Source organism: Chenopodium album, chromosome 3 (assembly GCF_948465745.1).
Source record: "Chenopodium album chromosome 3, dcCheAlbu1.1, whole genome shotgun sequence".
Lineage (NCBI taxonomy): Eukaryota > Viridiplantae > Streptophyta > Magnoliopsida > Caryophyllales > Amaranthaceae > Chenopodium > Chenopodium album.
In genome coordinates, this window is record NC_137836.1 from 76,580,485 (window position 1) to 76,597,679 (window position 17,195).

A 17,195-nucleotide genomic window follows, 5' to 3' on the forward strand; every position below is an offset into this window, starting at 1 on the left:
ACTCTATTATATTGTGCAAATACATATCTTTGAAGCTTATGAATTAAAAATAATAGGTACGGCCAGGAAATGATACACAACTTGGTTTTCATTAAGAGTACAGTAGATAATTTATAGCAATTTGAAGGAAAAAAGAATAAGGTCACTACAATATGCTGTACTTTGAATTCAAAAGGCGGTGTGTAATGGCACGATGTCAAAGTTAATCACCTGTGGACTAGCTCTATAAAACATGGGATACAAAGAAAGAAGAAGCAAGCAAATAAATCTTACCAAAAGTGGAACAAGCAATGTCTACCATTGTTGGAAAGTTTGAGGCACATGTTTCAAACCTGTAGTGAAACTATGCATACCAATACCATGCAGGACAGCAGGAATATCAGAGTTTAGCAGAAGTTTCATATTCTTCAGCTAACTAAAGTTCTGCAATATCCCTACATTTCATTCTTCATCAACCTCAAAATTAAAGTCTTCTCCTCCCTATGCCTTCATATTGCTTTGGCATAATAATGCGAGTCTGCGAGTGATAGACAACTCCTACTTCAGTCTTCTAGGTACATTGAAGACGAGATCAATCCGTAACATGTTTTGATTTCCAATGAATGTCAGCATGATAAAGGAACAAATGGGCTTGCTATTTTTTCACCCATTATTAATCCTTCTCTTTTTCACATCTTTATTCTTCCTCTATAAATGGCTCGGTTTCAATGCATCCAAAAGAAGAAACTTACCCCCATCTCCCCCAAAGCTGCCAATACTGGGGAACCTTCACCAACTCGGCATGTATCCTCACTGTACACTTCAATCCCTGTCTCGGCAATATGGCGAGCTTATGTTGCTTCACCTTGGAAGCAAGCCAACTCTTGTTGTATCATCTGCAAATGCTGCTCGAGAAATCATAAAAATAAATGACATCAAATTCTCTAACAGACCTCAGTCAATAATCAGCAAAAGGCTAATATATAACAGACAAAATGTGGCTGGAGCTCCTTATGGAGAATACTGGAGACAGATGAAAAGTATATGCGTGCTCCAGCTTTTGAGTAACAAAAGAGTTCGATCCTTCCAGAATGTGAGAGCAGAAGAAGTTGCCCTAACAATAGAAAAGATCAAAAAGTCAACATCAGCTGTGAATTTGAGTGAAATATTTATGACATTTACAAATGACGTGATATGCAGGGTGGCCTTCGGGAGAAAATACAGTGGAGAGGAAGATGGTGCCAAGTTCAAGGAATTGTTGAAAGAGTTTGTGAAGCTTCTAGGTACATTTACAGTGAGTAATTTTATACCCTGGCTGGCTTGGATTGATCAACTGAATGGGTTGCACAGTAAGGTGAACAAACTTGCCATAGAGTTCGATGAGTTTCTTGAGTTTATAGTTGAAGAGCATATGGATCGACAAGACAAGGAAAGAAATGGTGCAGCAAGTGACAAAGAAAGGGTGAAAGATTTTGTGGACGTTCTACTCCAGGTTCAAATGGACAACACAGCTGGTTTTCCTATCAATAAAGACAGCATCAAAGCTCTCATATTGGTATGTCTTCCTTGTCCCTAACTACTGAATCTGTCTACTGAATACTGATATCCAAATTTGCTTCGGTGAGCTTTCAAACAAATATGAAACATTACCTACTCTTAGATTATAGCAACATATCAAATAGCACAACACAATACTTGCATTAATCTAGAAAACAACCAGACAATTTTGGCCATGCACAAACAAACAAATCCTCAAAATTTACTAATTTCATCATCTGCAATTCAGTAAACTAATTTTAATTAAGCATGAAAACTTAAACATATACACAGCTCCCTGGTAATAGAGAATTTCGTTCTTAATCTTATCGTCCAGGCAGTTCATAGTAGACTTCGTATAGAATTTCTAGATGGAAAGAGTCAACAAAAATGTTTTCAATCCAAAGGTTACACAGCTTTAATAGCTAAGTCAAACCTCACAATAGACCTAGTTTCTTACCGTGTCTCATATTATGGTTCAATGATCAAGATTCAGCACATAAAATCAAGTTTTGCAGTCCACCAACTTCCACTTAAACCTTTGTCAAAAAAAAAAAAAAAAAAAAAAAAAAAAAAAAAAAAAAATCCACTTAAATATATTTAATAAAATTTGAAAGCATCAACACTTCCTACAGCTAGAAGGTTTTGACAAACTGTCATATCAAATCCAGAAGATGCCAAGTTAATTGGCTGTACATAACCATCAATCATATGAATAGACATCTTTGGACTTGATTACTGTATATTTATTCTATTTAATGCAGGACATGTTTGCTGGTGGAACTGATACAACATATACTGTCTTAGAATGGGCAATGACAGAGCTTCTGAGGCATCCTACAGTTATGAAAAAACTGCAAGAAGAAGTGAGAGATATTACCAGGGAACACGCAGATGTATCTGAAGAAGATCTGGGAAAAATGCAGTACTTGAAGGCAGTGATCAAGGAGACACTTCGACTACATCCACCAATTCCATTGCTGGTGCCTCGTGAATCAACTCAAGATGTCAAAATTAATGGCTATGACATTGCTGCTGGGACAAGAGTCATAACCAATGCTTGGGCAATTCATCGCGATCCAGCAACATGGGAAGATCCTGAGGAGTTCCATCCAGAAAGGTTCTTGAATTCTGCAATAGATTTCAAAGGGCAAGACTATGAACTAATTCCATTTGGGTCCGGCAGGAGAGGCTGTCCAGGGATCTTATATGCCATTGCCAACATTGAGCTCATTCTAGCAAGTCTCTTCAGTAAGTTCAACTGGGCTTTGCCTAGGGAAGAAAACATTGAGACTTTGAATATGAAACAACGTACTGGACTCACAATCCACAGGGAAGTTCCTCTTTTTGCTGTTGCAACTTCTCATACTTGGCAATCTGAGAAATTAGGATGATAAATTGGTGGAAAAGCAAATAGATTCATTTGACACGGTATAAATAATAATAGAAGGCATCTCACATCAGCACATGTCTTGTTACTATTGTTAAATGAAGTACGGAGTAATAAACTAATAACTATAAAAGAATGAGCTATGCTGCCTATAAGCCTATCAGACACCAGTGTGTGATGGGAAGGCTCACTGAAGTCATTTCTGTGTAAAACTAAAGACTAATATTGAACCTTGTGAAGATGTTAAATTTTCAAAAACAAATTAGAAAAGAAAAAAGGGAAAAAAAAAAAAAAAAAAAAAAAAAAAGGCTGCTAGCACAAGGGAAAAGCAGTCGACTGTTGACTGATAATGATAAGGGTCAGACAATCATTTCCCAGCAGACTTTAGGCTGTGAATTAATTGGTGCTGAATACCATTTACCCCCTTAAGTTCACACAGTCTATACATACCCCCTCTTATCATCGAGTCCTTAGCTGATTATGTTAAGTTAGTTATTAGTCCGTTAGTCATCTCGCCTAGTCTATTTTATTTATCAGCATAACCCCCAAATCCAAAGTTTCTCCAAGCTAATTTACTATTGGATTTCATTTAAGGTGTCTAGCAAGCCATTCTCTGGGATTTCAACCTTTACTAGCCCCTATACTTGCTATTTGGTTAAGGTTAAGTAATTGATAAAGGAGCTTGCTAATGACCATACTTCTTGTCACTAAATGATGTTGAAATGCGTTGTTGAAGACAGAGAAAGTTCCTTGGTTTATAATGCAATATAAAGATTAAATATAAACAAACACATAAGTAGTATTATTCAACAGCAACATTTTGTGAAATGCATGAGATGGAATCAAACATAAAATAAGTTACAGACAGAAAATGACCCTGGTGACACAGAAAGACCAAATTTCACAAGTTAGTAATGAGTGAAATGGATGACAACTACAGATGAATTGGTGATAGAGTGATAGACTAAGCACCTCAACCGAACCACTTCAGGAAATACTTGTCACTCTAAAGTTTTAACAAACAGCATTCAAGTGCTCCGTAATATCTTGCCTTTCTAATAACATCAACGTATAATACTTAATTAATTATTTGCTTATCACTTCAGGATACCACCGGTCACTTTAAAATTACAAGTATATATTGTTCCATAGTACTTGCCATTTTTAACGCAATAATACTCTAGATGGTTCCTTAATCGGTTCATCCATGTACATCAACCTCAAATTACAAGTATCTAAGAATAGATGGAGTTACCCAATCAGATCTTCCATCAATTTCTTTCTCCTATTTTTTTTTTTTTTTTTTTCTCTATCTCACACCACACCAATAATAAGCCTAGTAAAGGAATAGCCTTTAAATACAGGGCACCACCTTAATGCATTACGCAAACCCTACTGACTGAAAATTCCAACAACAGATATAAATCCACTAATGACGGGAGGTTTAAAATGTACAGTCATAACCCTAAATCTCCCATTAGTCGAGGTTGATTGAAAATAGTGCAAAAGGTCCCTAGTAAACAAACTTCCAAAAGGGGTAACTAGGGATGTTGTAACAGTAATACTAATGATGCACAGCAGCCAGACATTTTCAAAACTCCAAAAGGGAGTTTACTGGACAACAATTGAACAGCCATTAGTATGTAGGTCAGAATAAAATAAGGAGCATTTTGCTTTTTGCTGGTTAGTATGATCAAGTGTTTCCTGAATATTGTTACAAATACCCACAAGTTCCCTACTTCCCTGAACAATATACTTGTGCTTACGCCTGAAGGAATTGCAAATTGGCAGCCTACATCAGGACGACAACAAAACCAAAACCTTATTCCAAATTGGATGGGATTGGCTAATTTCAACACAAAACAAACTATCTCTTGTCAACCCAATTGAACAACCGTATATTCTCTTCCTCCATTTGCTTCTATCCATTGCTACTTGCACTTGCAAACCCAATTTTTCCACATCATTGTTAACTCCCTCCATCTAAACTATCTAGGGTATCTCTCGGCGTCTTGTGAAAATTCCATCACCCCAACCCTCCACCATACATACATGATGCATTTTCAAGCCAATGCCTCACATTCCGATACCAACGTAGTCGATTCTCCCTTATCTTATTTCCAATATCCTCAACACCTACTTTCCTCCGAATATATACATTCTTAATTCTATCCCTCAAGGTGTTCCTAGACATTCATCTCAACATTTTGCTACACTCATCTTCTTTACAGAAAAGTGGAAAACAATGATATTAGAGTAAATAGCCAAAGTGTGTTATCAAACACCCAACATCCAAAAGCCAATAATACATCTAAGCGATCCAATTGACGAGACCCAACAATTCCAAATTTAAAAGACGGAGAAACCCCAGTTGTAATTAGGCATCAAAGATACCAAATTATGACAAAATGCACCAAAATAAACAGAATATCAATAAAATTCAACAGTATACAAAATACCCAATAATCAAAATACAATAAAATGCACAGCAATTGAAATCCCATAAAAAAAAAAAATCAGATTTCATTATATATACTAAGATAAGAACAAACCTTGATATTGAGCAAAAATTGGAGCGAGATGAAGAGATAAGTGGGCGCTCAAGAAAAGAAATGAAGATAACTGCAATTTGATTAACACCCTTCAAATGCAACGTTTTTGGTGAATTGTCTGAATTAGCATCCGTTCAATTTAAAGTTGAAGATTATGAAAAACACCAACTTCCCCTAAAATGCTCTTCATTTCCTTCTCTAATTGTTTGTTTTCCTTTTGTTCTTCACTTTGGGTAATTTTTCTTGGGATTGTTTTTGAGTTTTTACGTTTTACAGGTTTATTTGAGCTTTTGCTTTGTAAAAGCTGTTGAGTGGAGCTTTACGCTTTTGGTGCGGTTGTTTTGGTATTTCTGCTCTTAATTTGTTTTTCGGGTTGTAGGGTAGGTTTTGTTGACCTTATTTTTAGGGGTTACTAAATCACGTCCGGTATTTATCGGGTAACGCCCGTATTTTAAAAAATATATACTAAAATACCCTCCCTTAAATAACCCATCAAAACCTTTTATTTAAACTTTTACCTTTCTCTCTCTTCACCCTTTTCACCTACCCTTTCTCTTTCCCCAAATTCAGATAAGTTGAGTTAAGGAAAAATAAATTTAGAGAAATTCAATTCATGAAAAATAAATTTGGAAAAGGGTGGCCTAAGTGTAAATTACAATTAAAAATAAGTTTTAATAAGTTCAGATAAGTCAAGATAAATGATAATCAAGTGAATAAAGTATAGAACACACCTTATTATGGAATTATTTTGTCTTTCATTCTTTTCATCTTTGGGATGATTTTAATGGTGATAGTATTTCACCTTCATGCTTGATAAAGACTTAAACCCAAGCCTTTTTACACAAACTCAATATATTACCCACTATTCAAAGCTAGTCTAATGTTATTAATTGCATTATAATTGTATTCAACAAATAAAATTACAGCTTTATCTAGATAAATCATTTTTTTTAAAAAAAAAAACAATTTTTGGTGGGGCCGATACCACCCAAGCCCCTTAATAATCCACTCCTATAAGGAAACATGAGGAAATTTGTAAAGGAACGGCCCCACCATCAGTTTTTGCCTCACGCACCTCTCTAAACAACGAGTTTTGGGGGTTTATATTATTGCCCGCACTTCAATCGTCGTTTTGGAGGTGCGCCGAGCAAAAAAAATAATTATACATGGCGCATTAGCAAGCCTAGTTAGGCGCTGACACACGTCCCTGTCAGAGCTGTGACCAATAATTAAATAACATTATTTTTGCATCTGCTAAATGTTTTTTTTTTTTATAACACAATGGCTAATTGTTGTTAAACTTGATTTTTGTGTTTTTAATTTTTTTTTAGGTCATAATTTTTATTTCTTTATAAATAGACTTCCCTTTTGATATACTTTGGTATACTCCTTAGCCGACCAGATGAACTCAATTTGCAAATTCTTATAGCATGTCCTGCTAAATGTGTGTTTTGGGTTGCAAGACTTCACTCTGAATGACTTATGTGTGGCTCACTAGCTCATCCAAAAAACCATACAACTTTCATGAGCAACAAAACTTGCATGGTGCCTCCATTTTATTCGATCTAGTCTAATCCACCTAATACTATATCCAGCATAAATTGTGTATTTATTCGCCATCTCTTTGAACATTTCTGGAGAAGGAAATTTAAGTCATTATATTCCATCTAGATAACTTCTTGAAGTTGCAATTCACGTCAACTAATGACATTTCTGCCTAAAGGGTTGAGTAGTAGTTTTTTTTTTTTTTTTTTTTTGAGCAAATAGTTCATGGGAGGAAGATGGCGGAAACTTAAAATAAGTTTTTCAAATTCTACAACATTTTTCACTTTTTCATGGGTTGTTCTTGTGGGCTTGTCCGGAGACTGGGGTCACAAGTATTATATATATGGACTGAACCTGCAAGTTCATAAATGACTTTATTAGGTTCATCTACACCATGAACTAAATACGACTCAATCATTCTATAATTAATTCCATTATCTGAACCTACTTTAAAAAAATTTGATACTTCTTTATCCTTAAATACCATTACGTGGTCACTCTTCAAGTCCATCCAGGCAAAAGATAGTAAAAAGACTAAAAACTACATTGATTATATATTTAATTCTTACTTCTTTCACCCTTTCAATGAGCTCAATGTAACTTATGTAGTCAATGTCAACATTATCCTAATAACGTACAACCACCAACATACTCCCAATTTTCAAAAAGTGGGCCACCAATGTATAATTTGTCTAAACAACACGCCAATTTCAACAATAATCAAATTGCATTTATTCAAAGGTAAAAATCGGGTTTCAAAATTTACGACGCGAAAAGTAAATTTTAAAGAATGTCTTATGTCGATCGATTGCAGTATTAGTCTTCATGTTCTTTTTGTTTACCCTGGTGCTCTTCAAGTAGTATTACAGAGTATTAATTTTACTAATGGGGAGAGTGTAATGGGTGTAAAATAATAAAGGGGGTTCCTGCTCCTTTATAATTCTAAAATAATCCTAGGTTTGTCATAATCTTCTCAAAATTGAGACAGGGGAGTGAAGTATCCAGTGAGAAATAGGAAATGGGATGGAAAAAGGGATGGAAGGTATTATGTGGGGCCCACATGACGTCATAAGGTGGTTGAGAGCAAACTAGGTGGGAACTTTTGGTGTTTAAGAAAATAGTAGGTGTTAATTTTAAAAAAAAATAAAATAATAGTAGGTGATAATTGCTAAAATGGAAAGAATAGTAGGTGGTAATTGTCAAAATTTTCTTTATTTTATTTTATTTTAGTTTTAACTAATTAATCTCTCTCTTCTCCTCACAAGTTACAACCCTCTCATTCTCCCCACCATTGCTATCGACTCTGATGCACGGACACGTGAAATTTTATTGACGTATCGTTTCCGAAACGTTCGAAAACGTTTTACGTTTTGAAACGCGTTTCGAAACGCATTTGAAAGTTTCTTGGCTTTGCCAAACGTCTCACACCATTTGAAAGTTTGGAAACCTTGGGGAAACTTAATTGGGGTATAAAAAAGTGATTCCCCTTTAAAAAAAAGCAACTAGGTTAAATCCCGTGCCATGCACGGTCATAATTAAACTTTACAACAAAATTTATAAAGAATGGTGTTAATTCAACAAATTTATCCAAAAAAAAAATATTTGTAACAAAATAATAGACTCTAATTAAAGATGTTGATGGTCAAAGTTGTGTCTCAACAAATGTGCAAATCCAACCATAACTTATAAAAAAATGGAGGAGTATAATATAATAAAATGATTTTGTTAAGCTGTTCTTATAAACGTTATGTATATTTGTAAGATTTATACAAATTATCCTACCAAAATTGTTGTTCCTATTTTAATTAAAATAAATTTGAAGTCGGAGGAAAAAAAAATAATATTATTATGATAATCTTAGATGATGATATATGTCAATACCTTAATTTTAAAATATGTTAGTATATTTGTAACTAAAATATTTATAGTATATAAAATATATGTTGAAAAATAAAAATAAAATAAAATAATTGAGTATGATTAGATTAAATGTGTTGTCGTTTTGCTAAACCAAATAATTTTACCCAAAACTTATTGGAATTCCCTTCTATCTCTCCCAAACCCTATCGCTTTCCCAAAAACTGCTCCGGCCATGAGGCTCGCCGGCGGGCGTGCGGCTCACCGCCCATGCCACGGCATCGGCGAGCCTCCGATCTACTCCCTTAGGTTTTTTTTCCTTTCTCGTTTTTGTTTTCGTTTTCGTTTTGGTTTTTTGTATTTTCGGCCTTGCAACGTGCACCGCCTCCCTTCTTCGGCCGCGTTAGTTCCTCACCGGCCTTGCTGCCGGCTTGCCGCCGGTTTTCGTCTTCGCTTCCCCGTCGTGTCTAGGCCCCTCCGTTTTGTCCGTCGTCGCGACGTTGTGTTCGAGAACGGGGAGGGTGAGTTATCTCCCTCTAAGTCCCTCGCGTAGGGCCGTTCTTAGTCTGGTGTCTCCAGCCGTCGTTGCCGCGGTTCAGGGGTGTGTGGGGTTTAGGTTTCTCGGGCGGGTATTGGCGGTCCGGGTTTTACTGTTAGGCAGCATGTGGGTTGGGTTGGTGAACCTCGGAGCTTTGGTGGTTGTGCTCGGAGTGGCGGCGGGGTGGGTTGTTAGGGTTCCGTTCGTAGTTCTTGTTTTTAAGTTTCTTCCTGTTTTTTCTATTAGTGGTGTGTGTAGTATTTGGGTTTCCTGTTTCCGACTTTGTGTGTTATTTGGGTTTGTTATTTTATCTTTTTGTGTGGTGTGTTGGTGTGCTATGGGGTGTGCAGATCAGTGTACCGATCTTCTGGTGTAGGATTCGAGCCGGGTTTGTTGGCTATGGGGCTTTGGTTTGATCTTCTGTTGGTTTGGGCTAAAGGGTTATGCTTCCATGTCGATATCCGTGTTTAAATCGGAGATTGTCTTGTCAATGGTGAAGTGTACGACCCCAATTTTGATTTCAGGTCGAGGAGTACAGGATTCTGAGCCAATGAAGGTTCTCGTCAGAAACTACAACATATTGCCAGACCCCCTTGCAAGAGGCTGCATAGGACAGCGTTATATGAGCCAAGGATATTTTAGAAAGTCTTTTTGCGCGTGCAATTGTAGTTTCCTTTATTTCGAACTTGTAAATGGTTCTTTTCTCTTTGTATTGTTCGATTACGATTTCTTATGTAAGTGTCGTATGGCTTATTATTAATGAACTTTAATCTCCCCCCCCCCCTCTTCAAAAAAAAAAAGATTAAATGTGTTGTCAAAATGGAAATAAGTATCATGGTAGGTTATAAAATGGAAGTTATTAAAATTGGCAAAAAAAAAAAAAAAAAAAAAAAAAAAAAAAAAAAAAGAAAAAGAAAAAAAGGTGGGAAAATTTTTTATAGCATCGTGACAAGTGTCACTTTAGGTTCGCTTTTAGTATAGGTTAATTGATTGATTGATTAAACCTTGGTGATTTGTGGTTTATTTTTGTTTTAATTTGAGAAAAAAAGGAAATTATCTTTCAAATTACCGTCATCGTTCATCTGCGTGACTCCTGTATGGCCGTATGTAGAAGATTAAGAGTTGACGAATGAAGGTGGGGACATTGAATTAGAAAAATGAAAAAGTTTGGTCCTTAATCAATTGGTATTATATTCTGATCTGAAGTAAATATCTTTATTTTCGTTTCCCCGTTTCTCATAATTTAATAATTTTCGTTTCCCCAATTCCCTGTTTCCTCGTTTCCGTTTCCCCATCTCCGTGCAACCTAGGCTATCAACTCCTCCATCGTCATCTCACATTCTCACGCATCAACAACAGCAACAATGTCATCACCTAAATAATCGGCCAAATTATCTCATCGAAGAAATTGTGCGGCTATAATCAAACAATTGATCAAATTCTAGAAATAATAACTAAGTACACCAAATCCAGAAATTTCACATACATGCAAAATATATTCTAGTTCTTGGATTACTTCTGCAACATTCACATCTTAAATACGAAGTAAATAAAATCAATATTCAATTGTTCCAAAACAACAAAATTTAATCAAAACAAAAGAATTAGGGTGGACAACAAATCAAGAAACCAAAACACGAAAAAAAATATCACGAAATTCAAATTCAAGAGCCACGGAAAAACGTCGAGGGAGTGTGTGGTGTGCGTTCGTGTTGTGAGATGGTGGTTGTGATGGCATCATTATAATTTTAAACACGCATCATTATTCATTACTAGGCAGATCATTATAATTTTAAACCATACATTATGTTTAAAGATCTTTATTTTTGTAAGATTTGTGACCTTGGCCATTATAAAAATCTAATATGGACCATTATTAAAATCTTAAAATATAACTAGTGTGTGATTGGTTTCGAGTTTAAGTCTTGTTATAAACATTTTTTTAGTTGTCAGACTCAATCATTACATAATGGAAACAAATACTATAAATAAACACCAATTAACTTATCTAAGTTAATTATAATTTTGTTGGATAAAAAGACACAATTAATAAATGACTAAGGGTCTGTTCACATTTACTTAATTTCAGTTCAGTTCAGCTCCATTCAGCTCCAATCAGTTCAGCTCCTAATTTCCCTCTCTCATAAAATATACATTTCAGCTTAGTTCAGTTCAGTTTAGTTCAGCTTCAATCGGTTCAGTTCCGTTCAGTTCAGCTCAGTTCAGTAAATGTGGACAGGCCCTAAGATGGTAAAACTTGTAACTTAAGACATGTTGGTCTTGAGTTCAAGTCTTGTTAACATGTCGAACTTAAAAAAGGTGACACGTGGAACATATTCTGTTTTAGGAACGCTTTTTAATATATAAAGTATAGATACTTGCATATAAAGTGAAGAGGGGTTTTGTGTAATGAATTTCATTTTCCAAAATAAACTCTTCCTTTAAAAAAAAAAAGAAAAAGAAAAAAAAAACTGGAAAATTTGTCAAAAATAACACCACCTTTGGGCGGTCTTCCTATAATAGCACTACCTTTTGATTATTCCAGAATAACACCACCTTTTACGTGCATTTGCCAAAAATGAAACAAAAAACCGGTAACTTGTTTTATAGGTAACCTTGGAACACGTGTTCTAATTTGATTGGTCAATTTATTTATTTTTATTTTTGATTTTAAAAAAACTTAAAAAAAACAAACCCCCCTTCCCAGCCCTCTGCCCACCCCCTTTCACCGACATCCACCACCCCCACCAAGACCATCCACTTAAAACCACCCTTTCTTCGGCCCCTCCACTTCCCGACCCCATTTCCAGCACCCCCTCCCCTTTACCGACCCATTTTTGGCCCTTTCCCCTCTTCCCGAGCCATCCAAAAACTACCACAAGAATTTGGGGTTTAATGTTTCGGGTGGTGATTTGGGGGGGGGGGGGAAGGGGTGGAGACGGTCGTCTTGAAGGGCAAAATTGGTTCGCCGGCAAAGTGGAGGTGGTTTGGCACCGGTCAGTGCGGAGAGGAACGTTTTCGAGGGGAGGGAGGAGGATTATTTTCGAGATGAATTAGGAGGGTTTTAGGGCGGGAGGAAGGTGGTTCAGTGGTTGGAGCTGGTGGTCGGGGTCTAGGTTAGGAGGGGTACCGCCGACGCCAGAGTTGGGGCTCTAGTCGCCGGTGGTTACAAGGAGGCCTAGCGGTGGGGTTGGCTGCCAGGGAGCTGAGGGAGGGGTTTATTTTTTTAATTTCAGTTTTTTTTTTTTTTTTTTTTTTTTTTTTTTTTTTTTTTTTAAGGTTTTTTTATAAAAAAATTAAAAATTTGACTAATGACATTGTGACACGTGTCATAGTAACCTTTTCAACATGCTGCGTTTCATTTTTGGCAGATGTGTATCAAAGGTCGTTTTATTTTGGAATAATCTAAAGGTCGTTCTATTCTTGGAAGACCGGTGAAAGGTGGTGTTATTTTTGACAAATTTTCCAAAAAAACTTCCTATCTATCTTTCTTTTTTATTTTTTCTGCAAAATACAACTACTATCCTATCTTTTTCATTATCCAAAACTAGAGTGCACCCGTGGGGGCAAACAAAAAAACAAATCCCCATGGGTTAAGTGATTTCGGTCCAGCTAACCGTCTAATTCTCAGCTAAAAGCTTACGTTATTATCGGTACAGAGAGAATGGACTTGATCCCTGATTAGGCCTTAGAGCAGTCCGGCATGGACGAGACTTCGAACCCTGCGGTTTAAAAGCACGAAATATATTAATCGTATAAATCAATGTAATTATGGAAGTTATTGAATTTGTTTAGTGGAAGTTATAGAATAGGAAGTTATAATGGAAATTCATTGTTTTAAAAAAAAATAAAGTTAACAGAAATTGAGGATTAAGAAGTTGGAGTGATGTGATTAATTGTTGCAAAAAGACTCTTAAATTATGTGTAAGATTACCTCTTCTTAACCTTTTTTAAGACTTCATGACTTTTCTTCAAAGAGAAGAAAAAAAAAAACAAAAAAACTTCACGACTTCATCATTTTTTTTTTAATGACATTTTTTTTTTCTTATATTGCACACATACGCATTGTGTAGTTTTAAGTTTTTAGCTTGTATTATAAAATGTCCAACTGCTAGTATTAACAAATCAACAATTAAGTTTATTCTATCACCGTACCGACGTGTTTTTTTTTTTTATTATTATTATTGATAAGAACCATATCACATGTTTACACAAAGATATTTTTTGTGAGATTGGTGACTTTTCCATAATTAAAAACCACAATTGAAAAATTTGCCAAGGTGGATCAGTGGGGAAATAAATTCTTTGTCCCACTTTTCATGTCGCATTTATGACCCACCCATCTTGATTGGTTGTCTAAAGATTTTCTTTATGTTTTATATACCGCCAAAAGTTCTTCAAAACATCAAAAACTATCACCTCTTTTCCTTAACCCTTTAAAGTGACGTCATGGTTGACCCCACTAACAATTTTCCCTTTCTCCGACCCCACTAACAATTTTCCCTTTCTCCCTTTGATTCTTACCTTTGTTAGTTCTTCCCTAACTCTTCTTCCTATCTCTTTGCTAACCCTCATTACTAATATATTACCCATCCAAATTGAATGCCAAATGATACATTCATCACTATTCTCTCTTTCCCCAGATCCTTGCCAAAAAAAAAAAAAAAAAAAAAAAAAAAAATGATAATAAATAAATTGCAACCTTACTTAGGAGTAAATCGCAAAAATAAGAACCAATTTTGTAACTAACTAACCCTAGAATCAATTCTTCCCCCAAACACATGTCTAATTTTTGAGTAGATTGAGTTTTTTTAATATTCATTTTAATTCAATAATTCTACTTTTAGTTATCTTATCCAATACCCTTAATCGTTCACTAGTTTTTGAAACATCACGTTTTTATTATATATTATTGAAACATCAAGTTTTTATAAATATCACAAAGTATTCTATATTATATATATAAAAAAATGATGGCTGAAGTTGAGAAAAAAGAAAAAATAAATAAAATTAAGTAGCCACTAGACTGGTGGGTCGTACTAATAAGTGATAAACGAGTCTAGGCCACACCCGATACAACTGTCCATTTTATACGACCAATCAAGGAAGTTCTACCTCAAAACCATATGGCAATGAGGGGAGTAGAGCCCCTTAGCCTTATAAAGTGGACATAACTTTCTTATTTCTTCAATGTGGGACACACATCCCAATACAAACTTTAACTTATAAATTCAACTAATGTTAGACAACACACCACTCACATATGGGTTTTAAGCACCTCCTGTCCTCCTCTATAAAAGGGTCCTCCTCCTCATCCCTTAGTTCATCATCAAATTAAAAACACATTACATCCAAAAAGTAAAGAAAAGAAAAGAAGAATGGTTTCGAAAAAAGTGGTAAGTTTGTTAGTTTTAGTAGCCATTACAATGGTTGCTACAATGCCTGAACCCATCTTGGGTGTCCGTCAAAACCCTAACTCATTAGAAATGATAATCAAAGAAGTTGTTGGCGATAATAATATTAAGAACCCTCTCCATGAATGCAAAAAGCGAGGGCAAGTTTGTGGTGGTTACTTCGGCCAGTGTTGCAGCGACGCTGGTGGCTGCACCCCGTTGATGGGTCCGACTATCGGAGTGTGCGGTTATGTTGCTCCTGATAGTATTAAAAATCCTCTCCATTGCATTCCAATTGGGGAACTTTGTGACAGCTATCTAGGCACTAACTGTTGCGGCGGCGGTGCCTGCTTGTCCCAGCTTGGAGATTCTGGAATATGCTTTGGTTAATGCATGCTCAACCATATATATATCTCCAAGTCGTTATACAATGTATGCATGCTACTATATATGTTTGTAATGTAATATTAATATGATGGGAGTTCTGGTTTTATTAGCTTCTTCATTTATCTATGAGAAGCTTTATTATTCCCATATCAATGAATAAAAATCAAGTCTACTCTTTGTTTCTTACGGAGTATTTTAAAAGAAGGCTATTGTCATTTCTTTCTCCCTATCAAATATACTTACTTTCCAAGTCTTGATTAATAAACTAAATTATTATTATTATTGCTTCGAATATTAGGAAAGAGATTAGTAAGGATATAAAGGGAATTCAAGGGTAGGAGGGTTTTTCTAGAGAAGAAAAAAAAAAGGTATAAATATTCAACACATGGGCAAATTAAATTAAACTTTGCCTAGAGTGGAGAATAAGTTTAATTACGAAAATTGTTATAGAGATTGATCAAGTAGTGAATATAAGGTGAAAGCTTATTCATTTATAAATAAGAGAGCCTAAAAAACGTAAATTAAAGAGTAAGATATATCGAGCAAAAGGTATAAATATTGTGGAGTAATAAGAGTATAGTAGTAAAAGAAGGTGGATAAAATGAAATAAAGTAACAGTGTTAACAAAATTATAGTGTTAGAGCATTACTAATAGTTGTAGTTAGGGATTTGCTTGCAATTTGAAAATTCCCTTACTAGTTTGATCATAGGAGTTAAAAAAATAAAATTAGTTTGGTCAAGAAAATTAGCTTGCTTGAGAAAAAACTTGTCAAAAAAAAAAAAGGATTAATATTAAATAAAAGATCACATCTTTGGAATAAATTCCAAGTAGAAAAGACAATCCAATTATAGATAAGCTGCCCATGAGCATCATGGCATAGAACAAAAATTTTAAAAGCTAATTAAGAAATTAAGACTTGTTAAAATTACAAGCTATTACATAACAACCGAGGAATAAACTATCTACAAAAGATATTAGCTTTAAATCTTATGTATAGTATAACAAGCTAATCGGCTTATCATTGAAATTGATCGAGAATTACAAAAGGGTTTATCACCAATTCAATTGATGATTTGGGTTAATTATTTGATTGTTGTTGTTGGGTGACGTCGTTGGTGGTGACAATCTGAATTGGTAAGTTTCACAAAGTTTCATATGCGGCTGGCCTCACCGTACGACCATCCGCAATATAATTTTTTTTCTCTCTTCTCTATCTCCACTCTCTTTCCTGTTGTCTTCTTCTCACCTAAACACACTCCTTTCATGAACTCTCTTCTATCTCTCCTCTCTCTCTCCTCTTTGTCTCTCCTATTTTCATTCTCTAGTTAGCCCACTGATATGTCTATTTTATATAGTATTTTACCCCCGTCCCTTGGTCATAATTAGTAGTGTTTTTGGCCCTTTAGGGCCACTTTTATTACTAATATGTGTTTTCTAGTGTTTTCGTAGTTTTGGTTAAGTTTTGCAGGGAATTGCACCTTTGGAGCATTTTCCCGGGATTTTTATGAAGCGACTACGAGCATTGGAGGAACACGACCACTTTTGGAGCCCAAGGCCGGCTACAGCCATCGAGCCGGTGATTAAGGGCTCGGTTATTTGGATCACGAGGCAATTGGACCATGTATTCGAGACCCGAGAGGAAATATGGATTGGGCCGAGAAATCTAGCCCAATCGAAGTCCAAGCCTTAAAGACGAAGACCGGGCCCGATCGGGCAAGCATACGCCCGATCGGGCGGTTGCGCGCATGAAGGCTATCAAGGAAAGGCGCGCCCAATCGGGTGAGCGTAGGCTCGATCGGGCGCGACACTTTAGACTGGGCATAGGAAAAAAAGCGGGCCCGATCGGGCGCCCCTTCGCCCGATCGGGCGCGTGTTTTTTCTAGAGCCTGATTAAGCTTAGTTTAATTCGTGTTTTAGGGGGAGTATATATACGTTTTGTACGGTTCTTTTTCTCTCTCTCTCTCTCTCTCTTAGACTTTCTCTCTCTACTTAGTATTTTTCTCTCTCTTAAATTCTC

At 35.8% G+C, this 17,195-nt stretch overlaps 1 pseudogene across 1 annotated transcript; it reads left to right on the forward strand.

The window, feature by feature from the left end:
- Nucleotides 1-625: 625 nt before the first annotated feature.
- Nucleotides 626-2,909, forward strand: LOC145625415 (cytochrome P450 736A117 pseudogene; annotated as a pseudogene). The gene is made up of 2 exons (XR_014110498.1): nt 626-1,534; nt 2,280-2,909. The product of XR_014110498.1 is annotated as a cytochrome P450 736A117 pseudogene (transcript).
- Nucleotides 2,910-17,195: the final 14,286 nt, after the last annotated feature.